This window comes from Geospiza fortis, unplaced genomic scaffold (assembly GCF_000277835.1).
Source record: "Geospiza fortis unplaced genomic scaffold, GeoFor_1.0 scaffold167, whole genome shotgun sequence".
Taxonomy (NCBI): Eukaryota; Metazoa; Chordata; class Aves; order Passeriformes; family Thraupidae; genus Geospiza; species Geospiza fortis.
In genome coordinates, this window is record NW_005054355.1 from 1,639,850 (window position 1) to 1,647,226 (window position 7,377).

The following is a 7,377-nucleotide window of genomic DNA, read 5'->3' on the forward strand; positions in this document are numbered from 1 at the left end:
TTTATTCTCATGTGAAACAAAATGTTCTTTGAAAGTCTACTTCTTGATGATCAGCTAGTCTAAATCATGATGGTTTTTTTCACTGCATAAATGCAGTAGCATTTTTTATTTATGTTGTTCTCAACAACAGTTACAGAGGACAGCATTTATTGCTTTTCTTTCCAGCAATAGAAAGATGACCAGGGAGATTTCCTTAGAAAAATGGCATCTTCTTCACAAAAAAAGTACTGTCATAAACCTGCTGATTTTATCGGACACATTGTCCTTATTGTAAAATTTGCTTGATTATCTGAAAGTAAGGAATAAAATCAGACATTTTTATTATTCAATGTATTCAAAAATTCAAACTAAAAATTCAATTTATTTAAACCAAAACAGATTTAATTTTAGAGCTAGGTTCTCTACAATGTTGAAAATGTTTCAATTTGCATGGAAAATTAACAATTTAGAATCTTTAAACTGAAATTAATATCACAAAGTCTTTCAGAGAGTTCCCTAAGAGGTTTTGTGGGTTTCCTTCAAGATCCTGGCCTAACATAGAAGACAAATAGAAAGGACAGGAGGCTTTCAGATAAATTTTGTTGGGGTTTTTTTTCTGTATTTACAAGAGACTATTGTCTTAAGAGCAGCTGTATGTAAAGGAGGTAGAAGCCAGCCTCTGTGCTGTCCTGTAGTCATCACACTTACATTGAAAATCTCATTCCTACAACAATGCCTTTTCAAAATTGCTTGAAACCCTATGAAACCCTTGGTAAAAGAAAGAAATCCCATATGCATAGTTGCGACTGTACAAAAATCTTTACTTGTTCTTTGGTTAATATACGGCCAGCAGATGTTGTGGCAGAAATAGTTTTGCTAGGCAGGAAAGAACTGGAAAAAAGAAAGCGTAGAGGCAAATAGACAATGTTTCCTGTAGGAACAACAAATAGCATGGATTTTTGGAACTAGGCTTAACTAAAGTGGCATTGCTTGTTGAAGACAGCAGGACTGGTGGCAGAAGAATGAATGACACAGTAAGATCTGTTGATTCCCTTCCCTGATGAGGGTTCATGTGCAGAAAATGAAGAAGGTGCTGGACCTGATCCAACAAAGAGCTTTACACATAGGGACACACTGAAATTGTTTGCTCTGTTGTTGCCTGGGAGCTCTGTTGCCCCAGAACTCTTTTGTAACAGATATGTACTAATGAACCATTACTGTAAAACAAGATTCAGCTTCATTGAACACACTTACTGTGTGAAAAAAAAAAAAAAACAACAAAAAAACCCTTACTTTCAGTTAGCATCAGAAATATTATGCTAAGTTTATCCAGGATGAACAGGTGAATACATTTACCATATTAAAATAACCCTCACTTTCGTGCAGAACCAGAAATATTATTCTAAGATTATCCAGGGTGCATAGGTGTCCTATTGGTTGTTACTTCCTATTTAGTGGCTTGGTTAATCTTAAAATTTAAAAGGGAGAATTTCATGAGAGTTCCTGTCTAAATTCAGGCTTTGCTTTAGGCATGTCAGATACTTTCTTGATTTATCTACTTGAGTATTTTGGTAGACCAGTGTCTTAATCTCTAAGTGCTTATCATCAAAACTCAGAAGGAAATTACTCAGAAGACTTTTCATATGAATAGTTAGGTAGTCATTAATGTGCACATAGAAATAAAAATGTCAAAAAACCAGAATTCTATTTAGCTCCCTATGGAACTGCTTTTTTAAGTTTTCTTCCCAAATTAATTAACCAAATACAGTGGTTTTTCCTCAGTTTTCAATTGATTTAACCAAGGAAATATGGAAAGATTGTCATATGTGTGCCTTTCAACAAGTAAGACATAATGCCATTGGACAGAGCAGTATGATTAGAAACCAGAATTTGTCACACCTACAAATGCAGGATCAGAGACTCAGTATGAATTTTCAGCCCCTCTGGTTTCTAATAGTAGAATAATTTTTGGTTTTGAGCAATGACTTTACATGCTTTGTGAACTTCTGCTTCTCCAGCTATACACTGGAAAAAAATACTTTCTGACTTATCCATCTCAGTATTGTGAGATAAAAATCCCAGCATAGACAAAAAGCTATTTCCGTATAAATATGTATATTTACACAGAAGAATTGTACATTCATGCTAGACTGTTTTCCATTCAGCAGAGGAAACACTGAAGACTGGGGGCCATTTTGCCTTTCACTGTAGTTCTCCATTCCATAATGTTAATGTAATTTGAGACTACTTATGTAAATCTTCTGTAGAAGCAAAATTATTAAAGGTTAAGTATCTTTTTATTATATAACTCCTGTCATTAATTTTCCTTTCCTGCCTGGGAAGGATAGCTAGATTGCTATTCTGACGACTGGAATATTTCTGATACTCTTTCATAGCCCAAATAATACTCCATTCAAAGCAATGGTTTAAACAGAACATTTTGCCACTGGTTTGTTGGGCAATAACTTGGGAATAGGTTAATACAGTGGGTTTCAGGACCCAAAATTATCCCTTATAATTAATTAAACAATGTAATATGGGTGTTGATATGTTTCTGGACACTAGTAAGAAGCCTGTTCTTCTACTGATTTTTTTCTGCAAATCAGAGTATTTTGAAAACCAACAATTAAGTTATAACTGTGGACTACAATATAGTAATAGCAGCTCTCTGATTGTTTATAAATGTTCAGTACTTCAACTTGCACTACTTTCAATTCTGAAGTAAGACAAGTAGGTTTAGCCTTAAGAGAATTTTTTCTAGATACATGTTTTTTTTCCTTGTAGTATTAAAAAAAATTATAAAAATTATATTTTGAAGATAAAAACATACTGAGAAACACATTGTAAGCTTTGTGTGTACAGACTGGGAAAGCGGTAATGTTATTTATTTGGGTTAACTGCAATATTTTAGTTACTGATAGTAGCTAATATTTGATTATTTAAATAATTAACTATTTCAGAAGAGATAAAATTTGTCAGCTAAATTTTTAGGGAAGAATATAAAAATAAACAAGTAAAAATAAAATAAGGGCAAGTGTTCTTTTCTTAGCTCCAGATTAATTACAGCTAAGAACTACTGGGCATTTTGGGAAGGAAACAACAAAACCCAGTCCAGGAATGAATTTGCCCTTTTCATATGGTTTCTCTAATATATACATATTTTGAATGAGGAAAGGCTGACACAACTTCACTTTTGAGACACCTTTTCAGATTCAACTAAAACCAATTTCATTATCTGCAGTCAGGCTGATGCTGACTGGATTTTCCTGCCATAGCATATTGCAGACCTGCATAGCCAGAGACACTAATTTTAATCTCAGATAGAGAGAATCAACATTCAACTTAAAGTCATTTCGTCAAGAGGAGTTGCTCCTGACCTCAGTGTGGGTCAAAAGTGCGTTTGTCACAGACTTGGCACACACTTTTTCACATTTTCTTGTCTTTCTTTGATACCTATCTCAAGAATTAATCTGTTATCAATACTTTGTGGTTGAAAACTAATCAATATTTCTTTTCTCAAAAAGGTAAATCAGAGTATTTCCTGCTTCAATTAGTATGTACATCTGCATAGACACTCAGGTGGTCTTTTCTGCTGCTCTTCCAGCAGTAAGGTAAGATAATTTTATGCATGTTTTAATGTCACAATAAAAATGCAGTGAAAGTATCTGATTGCTGATACTTGGAAACATCTGTATTTAAAGTTAAAATACCAAATGGAAAAGAAAATTTCCAGAGATATTTTCTCCTGGTACGTTTTTGGGTATCGGTCATTTTAAAAGGAAATTAGTATTACTAATATCCATGTTTTTACAAAATTAGTACTACTAATATCCATTTTTTTTACAAAATTACCATTTTTCTTTCTCTATTTAATATTGATTATTGCTCAATTAGTCCTAGTAACATAAATTATTAAGGGGAAATTAATAAAATTTTGGAATCAGTCTAGATAACAAACAAAATGTCCCACAGTGAATATTGTTTCAGCTTACATGTACAAATGTCCTGATACTGGCACTAGGTGTGGGAGAGGGCACATCCAAATGCAGTTCATTATGTATTACAGAAGAATTACTGATTAACACTGTAAATTGAATGCAATCCAATGTAGAAAATAAAACCATTAAAAAAGAAAAAAGAAAAAAACATAAGTTTACAAACATAAATAATGAGAGAAAAAACGAATATGAAATTGAATGCAGTCTTTCTGTAGGAGCATCTTTGAACCAGAATATTGTTTATTGCACATTTATTTAAAAATCTAGTTTTGGGAGCAATAGCACATACTCTGTCACAATGAAAGACCAAGTCTGATTTTTCACACATGATGCTGGGATCTCTACACGGGCAGCTGTGTTGGTTAGCACAGGAGAAATCCAGAAAACAAAGTTATCAGGTTATCCTCAAAGGAAACTACAAACAGTGGTAGTAACGACTTCAGGACGGCAGTATCAGTTCATATACAGCCCGCTATTTTTATTGGCACTACAGAGACTGCAATGCTGGTGTAATATAATCATGACCACTTGGCCAGAAGGAGTCTCTGAACTCCAATTAACTTCCTAAGAGCTCTGGTCTGCACTGTGAGAAAGTGATATTACTCAGCCTGAGGTACATCAGCGCTTGTGAGTCTGCTGGTGTAAAAAATAGTGCAGCACAGAGCAGAAATATGCTTTCATCTGACTGATGTGAGATACCTGGAAAACTGTATTTCCGAAGATCTTCACTCGCTTGCAAAGGGACTCCTTAGTTCAGGCAACTTCCAGAGAAAAGTAAAAATGGTATTCAGTACTGGAAGAGACTTTCTGGATTTTCAAATTCAGTGCTTTGCCTTTGCAGGGAACCATTTCACATAATCCCTTCCATCAAGTTACAACTAAAAGGTATTTAAAAGGTTTTCTATATATTATTTCAACTAGAATGTAATTTAAGAACCTTGCTACTCTAATGGTTTGAAATCTTCCTGCCTAAGTGTATTCACAGTTCATTTATACCAATTCATTCTCCTCTCTTACCAGGAATAAGGATAAATAGCTGTACATCACACTCATTCCTCCAGATCCATGGGACCATTGATTTGTAGCTGTGTGGCTGAACTTGTTACACGTTTGTACAGTTCTTTATGCAAGACCCTCAGATATGCTGTGTGTGGTGTGAGAGAGAACATGAAGCCTGGAGGAATATCACATTTCATAGCTCCAGAACAGTGGTACAAAACCCACTCTGCATGAATTGGGCACTACTGCATTTAGTGAGGACAGATGGGCCCCAGAGAGCAGCTCCCGAGTATAACTGAAGTCCATTAGTCAGAAAAGTCAAAAAGGGAATGGGAGGGGGGCAAGCCAATATAGTCCTCTAAAAGCCAGAGTTAAATATGTTGAGACCTGCAAACATTCTAGATAATGGTAAACTGTAAATCTTGGCAAAGGTACAACAGCAGTCAGTTTCATCAGCCTCGTCTGCCTTGAAAGGAGCGGGGTGTACATAGCGGTACACAGCCTACACAGCTGTATGTGTGTGCATTTATAAACAGGCATATATGAGTCCTCTCACTAGGTACTCATGAGAATAGGACATTCAGAAATTCTTCAAAAATAAAATGCATCCAATTTTGTTGCTCCATTCTGTGTTCACTCTTCTGTGTCCGAGTGGTGCAGCATACAGAGCATCCCACATTTTATGGGAAAGATAGAAAGGGATAAAGTGTTATCAAATCTGAATTCAGCAGCTCTCAGGCACTTGAGAATGGTCTTTCATGATTTATTTTCTTTCATTCAGTTCAGAGAGGGACAATCTACTGAAAAAAAAAAAATCCTGCCTGTCAGTAGGATGCTGCAAAGTTGTATCTGCCTTGGAAAAAGAAACACCTTGTGTTATTTTATTCAGACTCCACATTTTTATATTCTTCTATCGGTTAAGTTAAAATGTAGCTTTCATTTAAAAGAAATAAAAAATTGATCTCTCCTTAAGCCACTGCAGTGGCAGTCGTATAACTAGGGCAAAATTCAGCACATTGAGTTGTAATGAAACGCAGCTTGAGAAAAAGGTCATTACTAGCATCCCAACGCACAGAAAAATGATAGTTAACTCGCCAGTGTGTCTATGACCAGCATCTGACTTCCTTGCTAGCCCCAGTTTACAGCATGCCATGTTCTCTACATAAGATATTAGCTTAGAGCATATCTTGCAGTTGTAACTCAGGCAAAACTCTACCGACTTCAGAGGAAATTCTGCCCAAGTGAACATTGTGGATTTTGGCTGAAGAAAAGGAAGACCTCGAAATTCCATGCAAAGCTATGCCTATTCTGCAAGATATTGTACAAAAACAATGGAAAGAAATTTACCTGTGTGGGAACAGAAAGCTTCAAACGCTATTCAGTTTCTGCCTGTCATTGCACCAGCTCTTCTTCCTCTCTGCCCTGGGCTCCCTCCACCAGAAAGGAGCCCCTGTCTGAACCGGGGGGCTGCGGTGCCGCCGCCCGCAGCTTCTCTCCCTCGGCGCCCCGGGCTGGCTGCTGCCCGTCCTCCCTCCCGCACGCCCCGGTACCTGGCTCCTGGGTAATGCTCCTGATGGCTGGATCGCAGCCTCCCTCCTTCTGCTCTTACGGGCGCACTGACTCCAGCCTCTGCTGGTGCTGCTGCCTAAATGGCGACTGCAAAGCTCATCTAGGCTTTTAACTGCCACCTACTGAATAATTGTGGAATATATGTATGTATGGGCATATGTACACATAACCTATAATGTTCTGCTTCTCTCAACCAATGTAGTAGATTTTTACAATTAGTCTCTAAAGCCTCCAAACACGCTGTAGTTTATAATTTAAAGCTGTAGATTACATTAACCTGAGCTCACAATTCTCCATTTCTTCAGCTCTGAAACGGAGAACAAACCTGTCTCTTTAAGTTAAAAAAGCTTACAAAGCCTTTGGTGAGGCTAATCCCCAGGGCAAAAAACAGCATAGCCCTATTCTGATCAATGGAACTGTGCTGATTTTTATTACTTTGAAATTTAATCCCTTGGGTCTCATATTTATTCACCGAAACCCCAAACCTCCCCCTCAAAAAAACAAAAAACAAAAACCAAAAACCAAACCAGTAGAAAGAAAAACGTGCCTTTTAAGATAGCTTTTGTCCAACATAGCACCTCAGAATTTCACTCATCTGAAACAGATCAGGTTTTTTTTTCTTTCCTGATGGTGCTGTAAAGCAGGGTTCCTGAGATTTATGGACAAAGATAAATTAAGAGGTTTTCTCCACTTTAATGGTGTGGAGGGTTTTTATGGGTTTTTTGTTTGTTTGCTTGTTTGCTGGGGGCTTTTTTGTTAGTTTGTTTCTTGGGGTTTGGGTTTTTGGATGGGTTTTTTTGTTTGTTTGTTTGTTTTCTCGTTGGTCTATTTA

At 36.7% G+C, this 7,377-nt stretch overlaps 1 protein-coding gene across 1 annotated transcript in view; it reads right to left on the reverse strand.

Annotated features, from left to right (window-relative positions):
* The window catches only part of DIRAS2 (DIRAS family GTPase 2), a 13,638-nt gene extending 6,911 nt beyond the window's left edge, over positions 1-6,727 (reverse strand). Inside the window, exon 1 of the mRNA XM_005423572.2 lies at positions 6,527-6,727. The gene's annotated coding sequence lies outside the window, so the exon portion shown is untranslated. The remainder of the gene's footprint in view (positions 1-6,526) is intronic.
* Positions 6,728-7,377: the final 650 nt, after the last annotated feature.